The sequence below is a fragment of the Eleutherodactylus coqui genome, chromosome 6 (assembly GCF_035609145.1).
Source record: "Eleutherodactylus coqui strain aEleCoq1 chromosome 6, aEleCoq1.hap1, whole genome shotgun sequence".
In the NCBI taxonomy this organism is placed as follows: Eukaryota; Metazoa; Chordata; class Amphibia; order Anura; family Eleutherodactylidae; genus Eleutherodactylus; species Eleutherodactylus coqui.
In genome coordinates this window covers 218302250-218319645 of record NC_089842.1, presented here as the reverse complement: position 1 = coordinate 218319645, position 17396 = coordinate 218302250, and the positions used below count along the sequence as shown (strand labels likewise).

At 46.3% G+C, this 17396-nt stretch overlaps 2 pseudogenes; both read left to right on the top strand.

The window, feature by feature from the left end:
• Positions 1 to 12332: 12332 nt before the first annotated feature.
• On the top strand, positions 12333 to 13039 carry LOC136571836 (far upstream element-binding protein 1 pseudogene; annotated as a pseudogene).
• A 1-nt stretch (position 13040) lies between these two features.
• On the top strand, positions 13041 to 13930 carry LOC136571835 (far upstream element-binding protein 1 pseudogene; annotated as a pseudogene).
• The last annotated feature ends 3466 nt before the right edge of the window (positions 13931 to 17396 follow it).

Genomic DNA, 17396 nt, shown 5'->3' with positions numbered 1-17396 from the left:
CCTTCTCTTTGTATAACATTTCTACATGTTTTGCATATTCCAAAACATCCTGCACTGATCCCTCATTCTATTCTACCTGCTTATTCTAGCCTATTCGAAGTTTCTGGACACAGTAGTGTTCCTCTTGTAAAATCTGCTTTCTTCAAATCCTTCCAATATAACCTCTCTTTCCCACTCAGCAAAACACAAGACAAAGGGAACAGAAAGGGTTAATTGGGGAAAGCTTTCAGCAACCCTCCCCCAATAATCAACACTGCACATTCTTTCAATAATACCAAACAGACGGGATTACTGGAGAATACCCACAACGGCTCAAGGTATATATCTCATCTACCTTTATATCAACCCACTGTCTACGAGTAATCCGTCTGGACAGGACATTTTAGCTATACACAGAGACTGACGATTATTTTCAATGACCAAAACCTCAACAATATTCTGGAGACATCAGCCGTCACACCACGGCTATATTCCCGCGTATATACCTTTTCACATATGAGAACATAACACGCTCAATCATAAAAGGTAAATATGCGTATCATAAATCTTCCTAACCTCACACTAGTTTACCTAGGAGCAAGTGTCACTGGCGTGTTCCCTCAGACCTAAACAGCCAAGTCCGCCCTCCTGACACATTAACCCTCACAGAATTTGTCTCTTGGTCTTGTATACACAGTGTTTAACCGTCTCAGACATAACAGCCACAGCATACAAAATACCCCTAGACAGGTAACATGGTGATTTTTCGAGTGGACAGAACTAGAGTTATTACCTGTCTTTCAGTGAAGGTCCAGTCATGATCAGGAACAGGCAGAAAAGCAGTCAGAACCCAGCTCACATCGGTAGAATTACATAAAGCAATCTTACCGTGTTCTGTAGATTTTGGGCCCCTGAGTTCCACGTGCTATCTGCTGGTTTCTATACGTTCCAGGCTGTGACCTCACAGATCCACTCGCGCACCCAGGAACGACACTGATCTGGATATGGTTTTCTCCAGCAGGTTTTGGGGTATTTTGTAGCTTCCGAATTGTATCGTGTGCACACATCATCGACCAGAATCAGACACAAATGCTGGTCTAAAACCGGGAGAGTCTCTACAATGTGTAGAGGCTCAGGCTTTTTATTATAACACATAACACCTGCCCTTTAATGGGCGTGCAACAGATTACATCAGTAACATATAGGATTCTCATTTGTCGGATCATATAGAATCCCCCACCTCCCTACCCACCCTTCCTAACGTCCGCCATAGTGTGGACTTTGTCTGCTTTAGCATGCAGACAACCTTAAGGAATTCTGTGTAGTTGACAAATCATTGTTTAAATAGATTGTGTGAGGAGTGGAAGGGGGCCTAGGTAAACACTCAGTATTGAACACAGATATACACAACACTATGGCCCTTAACTCTTAGAGGCTTCTTGTGCAATTTCTATGTACTCAGAGCAAATACCATGATTAGATTGTGTGTGTGTCCATTAAACTCCTCAGAGCTAAAAGTCATTACAACAGCAAAATACATTTGGTTTATACAAATCGGTAGACATTTTATACTAAATAATCATCATGTCTATCACAGTTATACCGCGATTACCACAGCGTTCAAAACGCCGCTGTAACCGTTGAAGTTAAATGTAAGTTAAATGTCAGTTTAGACAGGCGAGTGCGATATCGGCCATGAATCACAGCCTGATAACGAGCTCGCCAATATGCAAATTCACCGCGGATGTGAAACATTTGTATCAAAAACATCTGGCATCACTCCGGGGAAGGAGTTTCAATAAGGAAACCTGGCATCGCACTGCATGCACCTAGAACATGGCATGATGATGCCACCGGCCCCATTGAAATCTATGGGAGATGTGATGCGAGGGCACGTACAAAGACAATGCTGCAGAGACCTCATATGTGCCCGTATAGATGTACAGCTGGTACAAGTTATTCATCTCCTGTATATTGTCCAGCAGGATAATGCTCGGACGCATAAACACGGGGTCACAGGAGTGCCCACCACATTGTCATATTTCCATGGCTGCCTGGGCACCAGATTAATATATGGGACCATTGGGGACGCCAACGAGTTTGGATGATCTACAGCAGTGTTGGCGAACCTAGAGCTGGCACGCCTTTCTGCCGGCACGCGTGCTGTTCGCTAGTATCACCCGCTCCTCCGCACTGCAGCTCAATGGGAGAGCTTCCTCCCGTGTCAGAAGCATAGGTGGGCAGTTCGAATCCAGCGCTGACGGCAGCCTGAGGTGAAGGGGATGCCGGCACACGCTGTTATCTAGCAGCTCCTCATGCCACCCTCCCCCGCAGAGCAGCCCAATCAGAGCGCTTCCTCCCCTGTCAGACGGAAGGCGGGCAATTTAAATGTGGAGCCGACGGCAGCCGGCACTCAATGTGATTGCCCTGTGAGCAGGGTGGAGCAAAGCTGGAGTGCAGCAGTAAGGAAAACCTGGGCGGAGGTTAAAAGGAAGACCATAGCTGCCTGGGTGATGGAAGAAGCAAACAGCGCTTACTGCAAAGTACTGTAAAAAAACACCTGAATGTACAGAAGCTTCAGGAAGAAATAACTAACCGAAGGGTCTCACTGCTGAACCCTTCTCAGCTCACCAACTGCCCGCTGCACACATGAACACAGGCGGATTTGTATTGAGGAATCTGGAGCAGGCGTCCGCCTCTGGACTCCACAGCAAATACTGCACAGACACGCTGTGGAAAATCACTTTTCCAAGTCCACGAGCGGAAATCAATTGCGACTTGTACTTTTTTAGCCCCCTGTGGGGGACCACAACTAGCGATGCTTTGATCGCTCCTGCAGTATGATGTAATGCCGTAGCATTACCTCATACTGCGACCTGACAGGCAGCCTATCTAGCCATCTCACACGGGAGATGGGCGTACGGGACCCCCAAACATCGTTTGCGGGAATTTAAAAGTTGCTGCCGATTGCAGCTATTGCCCGTGGGTGTCAGCTGTAGTAAACAGCTTTCACCCACACTGTATGAAGAGAGGTCGCCCCGCGATCTCTCTTTATGCATACCCCGCACCTGCATGATCTAAATGTACGTTATATCGCGGGAAGGGGTTAATAAGCAAACTGTAACCATATCGGTGGGTTCACACGGAGGAGTATTCTGCAACATTTACAGTATTGACAAGGTGGACGAGATTTTGAAAATCTCGTCCACAAGCTGCGGAAATAACCCGGACAAAAACATGTGCGAAACTGACTTGTGGAGCCGAATTTAATCTGCGACCTGTCAATTATATCGCTGTCTTTGTTGCAAAGTTCACCCCTCTCAATAAGGGCTCACACCCACTTGTGGGTTTTTTAATGCTGCGATTGTCAATGGGACTTTCTAATGTTAAAAACACATCCCAAGTTGGTGCTTTGCAATGTTTGTGCGATGTGTTTTTCAACATTAGAAAGTCCCAGTGACAATAGCGTTAAAAAAAACGCAGCGATATCGCAACGTTAAAAAACGCAAGTGGGTGGGGCCCTAAGCCTACCTTATCTCTGGGTGGGGGCCCTAAGCCTACCTTATCTCTGGGTGGGGGCCCTAAGCCTACCTTATCTCTGGGTGGGGGCCCTAAGCCTACCTTATCTCTGCCTTCATGGGGGCCCTAAGACTACCTTATCTCTGGGTGGGGGCCCTAAGCCTACCTTATCTCTGCCTTCATGGGGGCCCTAAGCCTACCTTATCTCTGCCTTCATGGGGGCCCTAAGCCTACCTTATCTCTGCCTGCACAACTGAGCTGAAGACCAGAGTAGGCCATTTAGGGTGAAAACAGATGGCCATATGTGCACCTCCGCTCACCAGCACGGGGCGCAGTTGCGCCTGAATGAGGGCATTTCTTCCCCTTTGCTGGTCATTCACACTCTGCACCAGAGCGCAGGAGTTTAAAAAAAACGGTGGGAAAATAGGTGTTGCCCGATCTTCCCCGCACGATCTGTTTACTGCAGAGCAGGGCTAATCTTCTCTCGGCCATAGTATTAAAGGGCAAGTGAAGAACTAGTTAAAACAAAACCACTGAAATCCATCGGCTTCAGGGGGGGGGGTTTTTGTCCCGTTATACGGCCGTGATTATTACAGCAGCATAAGGGGGGAAACCACGTGCGCCTAAAAACTACCCCTAAGGGTTAAAACAGAAGGCCATATGTACAATTATGCTCGCCACTACAGAGCATAGTTGCGCATGAACCGCTTTTTTTTTAATCAGGCCAGATCTTTTAGATCTTTGACTGTAAAAAAACATTTCTTTGATAAAACCCGGGAAGCAGGAAACCCCATCAGTCATGATCATACCAATGAATTTAATGATTGCACCTTTAAAGAAGCTTTAGCAATAAAAGATCTCATGGAACTAGAAAAAGAAGGCCGGGATGAACCAACTGTCACGGATAATATCAACAAGATTGACTTCCATGTTCCTAACCCAGGATTTTACCCCTTAAATGCCAGAACTAAACATATGGATGAATTCTAATGGGTCATAGAGAAAGAATTAATTAAGATAAAGGAGACCAATGAGTTGAATAAAAAGAAAAAAGACAACCTTACTGTGAAAGAAAGAATAGGTTTGAAAAACCTTATGGAGAATAAAAATGTGGTAATACGCAAGTCAGACAAGGGAGGCGATGTGGTGTTATTAGACTCTGACCTGTATGCGGCACTTGTCAAAAAAAATCCTTTGTAATACAGAAATTTACAGACAAATCAAAACAAATCCATTACAAGATTGTTTAAAGGAACTTGACAAGTTGCTGCATATAGGGAAAGATTTGGGTATTTTGGATGATAGGGAAATGTCATATCTACTTCCTACAAGTCCAACCATGGCTATATTTCATGGTCTCCCTAAAATTCACAAGGGGGTATTTCCACCCCCGTTACGGCCGATAGTTGCAGGGATCGGTTCACCCTGTGAACGGTTAAGTTCGTGGGTGGACCGATCCCTGCAACCGTTAGTATGCAGGACTCCAGGTTTCCTAAGAGACAGTAAGCATGCTATACAGAGACTCCAGCATATGGAATGGAGAAATAGTTTCCATTGGATTCTGTGTGACGTTAGGGATCTTTACTCTAGCATACCACACCATGCGGCCATAGAGGCAGTTCGGTTTCATTTACAAAATTTCAGCAATTACAGTAATGAATTAAAGGAATTTATCCTCTTATCTACTGAATTTTTGTTAAAACATTATTTTTTTTCATTTGATCAGGAATTTTTTTTACAGATTTCTGGAGCCCCGATGGGCTCCAAATTCTCTCCGGCGATAGCCAATCTCTTTATGAGTTGGTGGGAAGATTGTTTTATTTTCAATCATTATAATCCTTTTGTTGGCCGCATGGTGTGGTATGCTAGATATATTGATGACGTGATAATAATCTGGGATGAAGGATCAGCACAAGAAATCAACCAGTTCAGCAGATACATTAATGACAACTCTGTCAATTTACAATTTACTGTTACACACAATAAGGAAGAGGTGCCATTTCTAGATTTGACCTTGAAGGGTAATAATGTTACTGGCATTGAGACTAAACTTTATAGGAAAGAAACGGCCGGCAACACTGTATTACACGCGAGGAGCGGTCACCCCAAACATACCATAAAAGCCATCCCTATGGGGGAAGATCTTGTTCTGACAGCTCCGTGTTTAATACAACAAAAATTGATATTAAAAACAGATTACATCAGAGAGGCTATAAAAAAAAAAAACATTGCTGGAGCGGGCGTGTACAAAAAGGGAAGCATTAAATAGAGAGGAATTACTCATGGACAGATTCAAAGGAAAAGAAAAAAAGACAAGTAAAGGCTTAGTATTTTCCACAGCATTCAGCAGGAATTTTTAGAGTATTAGAAAAACTTTCTTCAAATGTTTGCCAATCCTTAGACCGGACGATGTGGTTGATGAAATATTAAATGGAGTTAAATTTGTTGCAAGAAAAAATAAAAACCTGGGAGACTTATTAGCCCCAAGTAATTTTTCTTCTAACACAGAAAAACCTCATTGGTTCAAATTTCTAGGGTTTTTATTGCTGTGGCAATTCACGATGTGGGGTTTGTCATCTAGCTATTAAGAAAGAGAGCTTTTCTGACAGTAGTGACACGAGAGAATATAAAATATGGAGTTACATTAATTGTAACACTACTAATGTAATTTACATGATCCGATGCAATGAATGTAATATGAGCTACATAGGATGTACTACACGCAAACTAAAAACACGGGTTGGTGAACACATCCGTATCATAAAAAAAGGTAATGCGAGCAGCTCAGGTGTAGCCAAGCACTTCTGTGAGAAACATGCAGGCAGCATAGAAAGGATTTCTTTCTTTGGGATAGAAAGGGTGCCGAATAAGAAAAAAGGTATAGTCAGCCAAGAAAAGGTTTCCAAATGGGAAGCTTTTTGGATTCTAAATTTGAACACCAGATACCCTAAAGGGATGAATTATAGGACAGATCTCATGTACATCTACTAGATCTAATTAGGTATGTAGGAATCCATTGTCTTCTCTTTTCTCTGTCTGCACGGTTTGTTTATTTATTTATCTGTGTGCAGTTTATTTGCATGTCATTAAGCACATACATAGTAATGCTAATGACATGTTAATCAAGCTACTTCAGTCTGTCATAATGAGCCTCTATTAATATGACTGCCCATACTGAACTGCTTTGCTTTATAAAGTTTATAACCTATACATTTATTAATATACCGCTAAATGAATTTTTTGTGATATATGAATGGATATAATAAGTAAGCCGCTTCAAGTCCTTCAAGGTTATATTTATGTCCCTATATTTTCCACCACGTTTAACCCCTTGAGTGGCAGGTTTCCTACCACCCTGTCGTGCCCACCAGGGCAGGTTTTTTAAAATGGTCTAATCATTGAATTTCAACTAGTTTTGCAGTTGCGTCTCAAGAGCCATAACTTTTTCATTTTTCCATTGACATGGCCATATGAGGGCTTGTTTTTTGCGGGACAAGTTGTGATTTTTTAAACAGGGGGGAGGAAAAAAAGAAATGGGGAAAAAAGAAAAAAAGGGGCCATGTCATTAAGGGGTTAAATAATGTATTAACTTCCTTCTCTGGGTCATTACGACGCACGGATACCACATGTGTGATTGTATTTTTGATTTTTTACAAAGTAAAAGGGAGACAAGTGTTTTTTTTTATTTTTTTAATAATTTTTTTTAGTTTATTTTTTTTTATTTTTATTTTTTGTCCCTTTAGGGGACTTCCACAGGGACCCATCAGGACCCCTGATCACATTCCGGGGGTCCGATGGTGACAGCCCTTTACATGCTGCAGTGACAGCCTTTTACATGCTGCAGTCACATAGACTGCAGCATGTAAAGGGTTAACACAGCAGAGATCGGAGGTTTTCTCTGATCTCTGCTGTAAGAGCTAGTACCTAGCTGTCCTCTGACAGCTAACAACCAGCTCTCCCTGCCACAGAGACCATGGGCTTGCTTCTGACAAGCCGATGGTCTCTATGGCAACTTGTAAACAAAGCAGGAGGTTGCCGACATGTCGGCAATACCTTCTGCTGGTTTTTCAAAACCCTTGCACTGCTCTGTGTGCGTCTGTGCAGGCAGAGCACACTGTCACAGCTTGTGGCATTGTGCTCTGCAGCTCCCATAGTGATACATAGCCCGGAAATCTTCCGGGCTATGTTGCTATGAGCAGTGGAGCTCGTCCCGGAAATTTTCCGGGCGTGCCACTCAAGGGGTTAATATGACTGTCCATCTTTGTATTGTCCTACTATGTATACTCTATATGCAAATAGACATGTGTCCGATCTTGCAGGAGGAAGGAGCCATGGCAATTAACATGAAAAAGTCAATGCGGGGGTTAACACATTTGTTTTTAATTAACTAATTATATGTTAAGCTTTTTAAAGGTCTGTGTAATGTTTGTTATTCAGAGGTGAGCAAGGTTCTATGTGAACCCAAACGCGTCCTCTGTCCGTTATGAGCACAAGTTTATTTGAATAAAAGCAGGAACTATCTCACAGAAGCCGGACTCCTGTATATGGAATTTATGTGTTTCTCCAGATTTTGGATAGGTCTTTACAATAAAGCCATTGACCGCACTAAATCCACGGTGCGAGCGCTAAACACACTTACCTTCACCAACTTCTCAGCTATGGCTTCAGAAACTGCAAGTACGTTTTCAACAAGGTCTTCCACCCCCCTTGCCTGGGTGACCCACACGGGTGTCACTGCAAAATAAAAATCTTCACCTGTGACCTAATAAAGACTAATTGCCAAGAATCACTAGCAACATCCTTTGTTGGTGAGATGAAGCCGTGTTCCCTGGATACTGCGCTTCAGTACGGCGGCGATATTCTGGCCCTTCAGCCTGACAGACAACGGCTCTCTGCATATACTAGGCACACAAAATATATGTCATTATGACGCCGACACGAGGACATAAAATGAAAAGTCACAAGACAACACGCTAAACCGCATAAGTTACAACACGCTAAACCGCATAAGTTACAACAAGTTCCTGAACACGAACCATTAAAGGGGTTCTGTCATTAGAAAACAACAATCCTATACTTCCCTAATCCTCCCCGTCAGTCTTCTTACCACATCTTCTCCTGTCTCCTGCAATCCCCCGGGTCACCTCCAGCCCGCCGATACTACTTCTTCCGGTGACAAAGCATACATTCCCTGCATTCTCCTTCCGGCAGGTCAGTGTATGTTACGTCACTAGTGACATAGCGTTCAAAGCCCAGGAGGGAGTGATGATCTATTGCCAAGACTGCGCATGCACGCTGTCTCTCTGCACTAGTGTATGAATACTCGCGGTGAGACAACGCACATGTGCAGTCTCCGAAATAGTCATTCCTTCCTAGGCATTGAATGTTACGTCACTAGTGACATAACCTACACTACTAACCTGTAGGAAGAAAAATGCAACAAATGGACGCTCCATACAAAGAAGAGGATCTGGCTGGCTGAAGGTGAGGGGACCCAGGGACTGGAGAAGATCAGAGAGGAGAAGATGTGGTAAGAAGGCTGCCAGGGAAGGAATAGGCAAGTATGGATTTGTTTTTTTTAAATGACAAAACCCCTTTAATTACCCAGAGCAGAGCTTGGCTCTGGAGGAAATGGCATATCATTTATTATATTGGGCAACATTCAAACATTGAGCGATCACCTTGCGCTCCGAGTGGAGGATGCAGAAGACAAGCGAGGCCACTTGTCTTCTGCATCCAGCTGTTCCCCACTAGGAGTGCCCGGCTGTTATACAGCCAAGCGCTCTGAGCGGAGGATGCAGAAGACAAGCAGGGCCGTTTGTCTTCTGCATCCAGCTGTTCCCCGCTCGGAGTGCTCGGCTGTTATTCTATCTGTAGCTCTTATATTCCTGATTGTAACTCTGCCATCTGTAGGACTTCCACTGATTAGAGATTGATGGTGGCAAATCTACTTTAAAAAGGGAACCTGCCACGACCTTTGAGCCCAAATAAACTATGTTATGAGGCTCAAAGGTCAAGGAAGAGGGTGTCCGTGTGTGCCAGGCCGCTCTACCACAGACACAAATGGGAGAGTGAACGCAGAGAGAGAACTGAAAAGAGTTCTGCTACTGAACACAGCGCAGGAACAGGGTGCCCCGTGAATATAGAATACGGATCCTGGACATTTGCATCCCCTGACCTCTATAATGAGGTTTATGGGTCTCAAAGGTCATGACAAGTCCCCTTTAAAGGAGGTATTCCGAAGGCAGACTTTTACTAACTATTTATGGGACAGATGCTAAAAGTCTGATTGGTAGGGTCTCACAGCTGAATTCCTGCTGATCCAGAGAGCAGGGGTTCAGTACCCCCCTCAGGGCCCTTGGGGGCTTCCGGAAATCACTGAGCACCTGTACTCGGCTGTCTCTGTTGAAAATTAATGAAGCAACTGCTGCAACATTTAAGCTCCATTAAGCCCTGCGGGAGGGTCCAGAGAGCAGTAGAGGTGTTCTCAAGATTGGCTGGTCTCTCAGGGGTTAGACGGGGTCTCAGCGGGACGCCGTGTCAGACTCCGCTGCGATATTCCACTAGCGGAGTCCGCCACAGCCATAAGCATGAGGCCTTATGTAGTTATGGAAACAGCACCAGACGGCTCCACAAATCACCTGTTGCAGTATCTCTTGACTATTGCATACAGTTGGGCAGGAGGTGACAAAAAATACCCGTCTAACATAGGTCAGAACAATATGGTGACAGCCAATAAATAGAGGACTTTATGCCCGTACTCATGCACAGGTATTATTGTATCTTGTCACCACCCGGAAGCTTGGGGTTTGACAGGCCTTAAATGGAGGAACACAGCTCGCTCCTGATTGGTAGACATTTTTCAGGTCCTGGAAGGTCCTAGCACCATGGTGATCCTCACCCCGCTGCTCACACTCACTCCTTCCTGCAATCACCGATGTGCTCTGCTGAACTGCCCCCTCCCCGCTGCTGTAGCGGCTGTTTACCACCACTCCTCCGTCTCCCCAACCATCGGCACTGTACTGTACTGCTGCCTAGCAGTGACTGGATGCCACTGGCACTGTCCTGTGCTCTACTGTTAGAGGAGATGCGGCTACTGCTGGCTACTCCGCTCCCCTGCCTCCTCTTCCTTCAGCAGGTATCACTGGTGCCGCTGCTGAGGGGCGGAGCGGCCGCATCTCAGCGCTACATCATGGGGTAGAACAGCGGCGTCGGGGTGTATGTTACCCGCCCACAAAAGTGTGTTCCCGGCCGGCTGCCCCGCCACCCAATATTCTCTGCGCTACACCGCGGGGGAGCACAGCATCGGTATTGCTTGTACCCTGCGCTGGAGGGTTAGGGATTAGTATTGCAGTTAGGCTTACATTATAAACTGTAATTGCTTCAATATTACCGCGGTAACATGCAAGTATTTATAGCACATAATGTAAGCTTAACTGCAATAATAATCTCTATCCCTCCAGGGCATGGTAGAAGCAGTACCGACGCTGATAGGACCTTCCTATCAATCGGATGCTAGGGGCGTGACAGGGGCATTCCTCCATAGAAGGGCGTTCAAACCCCGAGCTTCCTGGTGGTGGCGGCAAGATACAATACTACCCTTGTGCACAATACTATATAGAATGGCTAACTGGGAGGTGAAACGCAAACGTCTACAGTTGATAAAAACCCAGATTTTGGCTACTGTTATATATAATGCATTCACTTCTAACATTTTATGTTGTGGCTCTGTGCAAATAAAAAAAAAAAAAAAAAAAAAAGTAAGAAGTTTCCCCCACTATTATACCCTCAATACCTCATAATGACGAAGGGAAAACAGAATGTTAGAAAACTTTTTTTTAATCAAAAACCACCATCATGCATTGACATAAGTATCCACATCCCGTTCTCAGTACTTAGTTGAAGCACCGCTGGCAAATATTTACTGCCTCCAGCCTTCTTGGGCATGCTGCCACAAGCTTTGCACACCTTGATGCGGACTTTCTGCCATTCTTCTCTGCAGATTCTCTCAAGCTCTGACAGGTTGGACCCTCTGTAGACGGCCATTTTCAGATCTCTCCGGAGATGTTCGATCAGGGATTTTGGCTGGCCCACTCAAGAGCATTCAGAGTTGTACCTAAGCCCCTCCTGTGTTGTCCCGGCTGTGTCCTTAGAGTCATTGTCTTGTTGGAAGGTGACTCTTCTGCCCGGTCTGAGGTCCCTTGTGCTCTGGATCAGGTTATCATTAAGAAGATCTCTGTACTTTGCTCTATTCAGCTTTACATCAACCCTGATCAGTTTTCCTGTCCCAGCCGCTGAAAAACACCCTACAGCATGATCATTGGGATTTTGGTCACCTCTCTAGCCAAGGCCCTTCTCCCCAATGACTTACCTTGTGGGTCGGCCAGCTCTAGGAAGAGTCCTGGTTGTTCAAAACTTCTTTCGTTTAAGAATTATGGAGGCCAATGTGCTCTTATGATTTTTCAGTGAAGCAGAAATGTTTTTTGTAGCCTTCTCCAGATCTGCGCCTTCACACAATCCTGTTTCTGAGCTCTACAGACACATTTTCTCCTCATGGCTTAGCTTCGGCTCTGATATGCATTGTGAGCTGTGAGATCTTATATAAACAATGGTATGTCTTTTGAAACTATGCCCAACTGACTAAATTTACCACAGATGGGCTCCAATCAAGGTGTAGAAACATCTCAAAGATGATAAAAAGAAATGGGATATTCCTAGAGATAAATTTCAAGTGTCGGGCATGAGGTTATGAGAGACAACTTCGGGCGCCATCATCTCTCTTGCCTCACGTGCACGGCGCAGCGACTCCCATGGTATAGCAGGCTGCAAGCTCCATGGACATCGCAGACTACTCCACAGTCCCACCACACAACTCGGGTTCCGCCGGGGCATCAATGGCGCCTTCAAGGATGCGCTGCAGAGGGCGAGGCAGATAACTGCAAAAATACGGAGGTGATTCTGGTCCACCTACTGTTACCAATGACTATAGCTTTTCTGGGCAGAAGAGAGACCACTGGACGATGGAGGTGCATTTATAGAAAGAAAGTTCCACATCAACCAGAAGCAAAGAAAGTTGCTCCTACTAATAACCCGTGCCAACCTGCAATGCCTCGCATGCACCAGCAACAGAGGGCTGTTCTCACAGAAGAGTACAAAGTTCCCGATGGAATGGTTGGATTCATAATTGGCAGAGGTGGTGAACAGATATCACACATTCAGCAAGAATTGGGATGCAAGATACCAATTGCACCTGATAGTGGTGGTATGCCTGACAGGTCCTGCATGTTACCCGGCACCCCTGATTCTGTCCAAGCTGCAAAGAGACTACTGCACCAGATAGTGGAAAAGGGAAGACCTACACCGTGCCGTCATGGAGATGCCCCAGGGAATACAGTTCAGGAAATCAGGATTCCATCCAGTTAAGGTGGTTTGGTTATTGGAAAAGGAGGCGAGACAATGAAGCAGTTGCAGGAGTTAAAATGTGAGGATTCAAGATGGACCTCAGAAGACTGGAGCAGATCCACTGGTCCTGGTCAGGTAGAAGGGGCCGAGTCCGAGGAAACTGGAACATGGGCCCTCCAGGCAGACTTCAAGAATTTGATTTCTTTGTTCTGATAGGAATAACTGGCCTCACAATTGGAAAAGGGGGTGAGACTATTACAAGTAATCCAACAGTCTGGTGCCAGGAGAGAGTTGCAAAAAAAATAAAACCCACCACCAAATTCTGACTCAAACACAAAGTTATTTACTATTTGTGGAACTCCACAGCAGATAGATTATGCCAGGCAAGCTATTGAAGAGAAGATAGAGGGTCCAGTTAATCCACTAGGCACTCCAATTCCTCATGGTCCACCAGGTGTGTACCCGGACCCCAGGCCCCGGCACACCAATGACCATACAACCCTCCACCATATAATTCTGGCCCCCCCAGGAGCAGCAACTCCTGGTCCTCTGCACCCTATGCCCCTTAAGCTGGGGAAATACATACCCACACTGGCAGCAGCCAGCCCCAGCAGATCCAAGTAAAGCAGGAACAGACCCCAATTCTGCAGCTTATTATGCTTATTACCAACAGCAAGCACCCCAGCCACCTGCAGCTCCATCTGCTGGACCAGCTCCAACCCAAACTAATGGACATGTTGATCCCCCAGCTGCACCTGAAACTGGACACGTGGACAACACAAAAGCTTGGGAAGAGATTTACCAAAAATATGGGTCAGCAAGCACTACCTCAAGATTACTCTAAAGCATGGGAAGAATACTATAGAAAGCAAGGACAAGCAGTTCCACCTGCTGGTCAAGCTGATTGTAGCGCTGCCTGGGCGGAGTACTACAGACAGCAGGCAGCATATTATGCTCAGACAAGTCACAAGCAATGCTGCAGTACCCTCCTGCGCCACAGGGCCGATACTGCCAAGTGCACAGTGCATGATTTGCTTCATTGAGTAGGGGAAAACCTTTGTTAAATGTTTGGATGCAGACGCCGGTACTGGTGTATCTTGACGCCACCGGACGCTAGGGGTTTGACAGGACTTCCATGGAGGAACGGTCTTCCACTCCCATAGTTCTCGATTGGGTCAAGAACTGAAAGGTCCTAGAAGCTGCAAAAACCTTGTTTTGCCTGAAGCGCTGTGGGATGTAACTGAGGAGCACTCCCAGTGCTACACCGCTGTTAGCTGTCTGTCCCCTGGGCCTGTCGCTGTTGCCTCCATGCTGTCATCATGCAGTCCGTGGGGTAGCGATGTCAGATTGTGTCCCACGGCTCTGTTGGCTTTCTGGTGAGTGCAGCTGTGTAAAGACACCGTGTGTTATACAGTGCCTCCCCGCCGCAGTGTGCTCCCCCAGTGCTGTGTGCTCCATGCTGGCGAGCATGCTCTACAAAACTCATGGGGGGGGTGGAGGGGGTGGCTTCACCTCGCTCGGCACTCCCTGAGTCCGACCCCGCTCTGCGCTTTATCACATAGGGGGGGTGCCGCCGCCGGGAAAGGCCCTTTCTGATGTGGCAATGCGAAGCTGGAGCGGGGGACCTGCATGCCAACGAACTGATGTGAGGGGGCCTTTCCGGTGGGTGAACGCGCGCCTCTGCGGCCGGCGGCTTTCAATCAGTGTCCTACGGCACTCTGGCCTCCGTGCTGCAGCACCGGTATGGAAGCCGCTTCACACCGCTGTGTTGTCCCTGCTGACGCCTCTCTTTGTGATGAATGGGGCACAGGCCGGGAAGCATCTTCATGGCGCTGTGGTGCTGCCTGCCTGCAGCGGGGGCAATGTTGTGTTTTTGCAAGAACACCTTCTGGCTGGCCTGCGGGGAAGGACCTTGCAGCTGGGGCTGCCTGTCTGCAGCAGGGTCTGCTGTATGCTTTCCTGATAATTCCTTTGTGGGCTGCCAGGACCTGCAGCCCATCCTGCTGTGCAGCCAATCAGGTACAGGGGGCGTCACCCCCTGTCAATATTGACTCCCCCAGTACTTTCTGGTGGCGTCAAGATACACCAGAACCGCAGACGCCTTGATAAATATCCTAAAATATATATTTTTTAAACCAAACAAAAAAATATGTTTTCATCAGTCCTGACAGAAGGTTGTATCCCTGTGCAGAAATGAAGACTCGGCTTGTGTTTAGTAGATTAGTGTAGATGTTCACATTCCAGCAGATGGATCTGCAATTATGTGGCCAATGATTTGTGATACAAATGTACTTTCTACAATGTTTACTTTATCACTTCTAAAAATGCCTATTTTGGGCTTCACAATAAAGAATAACTCCAAGTGTCACACCAAAGGGTCTGCAGACTTAGGTCAATGCAGAATGGGAATTGTTCAGTTTTTTTGATTAATTTACAAAGATTTGTAATATTCTGTTCCCACTTTGTCATTCCAGGGTGTGGAGTGCAGAATGATAGTAAATTAAACAAGACAGCAACATAGCAAAAACGTAAAAACCAGTGAAGGGTCTGCAGACTTCTCCAATGTATAGACACCAACAGTTACAGACCGAAAGCAAACGGTCTCCATACCGGATATTGAGGGAGATTTGTCCCAGTAACTCCCTGCCGACTAGATCTGAAGAACGAAAACATAACAAACTTACATTCTGATGGCCTTTGTCCGGTTCGGAATATTCCATCCAGCGAGCATCAATGATATCCGGGCGCGTTCATTTAAGAGGACGGAATTTGCGTTGTTCGTGCTTTTCTGATAAGTGAAGCGGCCTTCATCGCCTTCTTAACCGGGAAGTAGGAAGAAAAAAAATGTTAAATCTTGCTTTTCGTAGAGTTCCATGTCAAGTAGTATAATTCAGCATAGAGGTGGCCCACTGGGAGCGGCTAGTAGCCAATATGAAATGACATTGATTCACTGGTGGGGAAGTAGGACTTCTGTATCTTAAAGGGTTACTCTAGAACACGGAAAATAAAAAGGTCTGAAAGGTCGGCCATGTTGGTTCTGAACTCCAGATTTAGGCCTCATGTCCACGGGCAAAAGAAGAATTAAAATCCGCAGCGGATTTTAACTCTTCTCCCGCCCGCGGATCCGCATTCCATAGGGATGCATTGACCACCCGCGGGTAGATAAATACCCGCGGATGGTCAATAAAAGTGATTTAAAAAAAAAAAAATGGAGCATGAAAAAATCTGGACAATGCTCCATTTTCGTGCGGGTCTCCCGCGGGGACGGCTCCCGTGGGCTTCTATTGAAGCCTATGGAAGCCGTCCGGATCCGCGGGAGACAAAAATCAGAATTTACTCGCCCGCTCCGGTTCTTCCCTTCGCCGCGGCTTCATCTTCTCTCCGTCATGGCCGGATCTTTTTTCTTCGGACCGGCGCATGCGCAGGGCACACGTGCCCTGCGCATCCGCTGGGCCGAAGAAAGAAGATCCGGCCGCGACGCAGAGAAGATGAAGCCGCGGCGAAGGGAAGAACCGGAGCAGGCGAGAGGTAAGTTAATTCTTATTTTTATGCCTCATGTCCGCGGGGCAGGAGGGACCCGCTACGGATTGTCCATGGAGAATCCGTAGCGGGCCTGATTTTCCCTGTGGACATGAGGCTTTAAAGGGAACCTGTCAGGGATTTTATTCTGACCTGAAGGACGGCAGGATCAAGTAGTGATAGACCTGCGGATTCCAGCACGGGGTAATGTTCTGTAGTTACATAGTCAACCCGCGGCTCCTTGCATGAGAGAGGTCCAGCTTCCACAGTACCTGGCTACAGATGGGTGGGTGGGTGAGTAGTACCTCATGACTACACTGGACCTATTAGTCATGAGGTACTACAAGCCTCGCCCACCCGACCCATTAAGCCTGAGGAAGAACCCTTAAGGCCCAATGTCCATGGGCGGATTTAATTAGCAAAATCCACGTGGGAGATCGGCAGTTCAAGTCGCCCATAGAGAAGCATGGGGCATCCGCACTTGATTTAACACCTGCGGACTTCATTGTAAATGATTTGCGGATGCCACGCACGGGCATAAGGGTAATAGGTGCATCCATATACATCCGCACGGAAAAAACGCAATCCGCAATCTCCCGCAAGCAATAAAAAAATCCCTTAAACGACAACTCAGTGAATGCGCTGTGGATTTCGGCGTGGACACGAGGCCGCAGTAAGTTGGAAAGCTCGCTGTAACATCGTGTATTTGTTAGTCATTAAGAAGTATATCTACAAGATGACTTGGTTTCTGTTACGGACAGTAATCACATGATGCACATATGATACGGGTGATTTGCATATAGTCTCCTGTACAACAGTTGATAAACACAGTTACCGTAGAGCCCAATAAGTAACGTCCAAAAAGACGTATTCGCGCACCACTTAGCGCCAGAGCCCATTGTTTTACCAGCACAGACAGATCAATCGCTTGCAGGTATTCTGGTCACATTAATAAAAGCAGTTATTACGACTGGCCA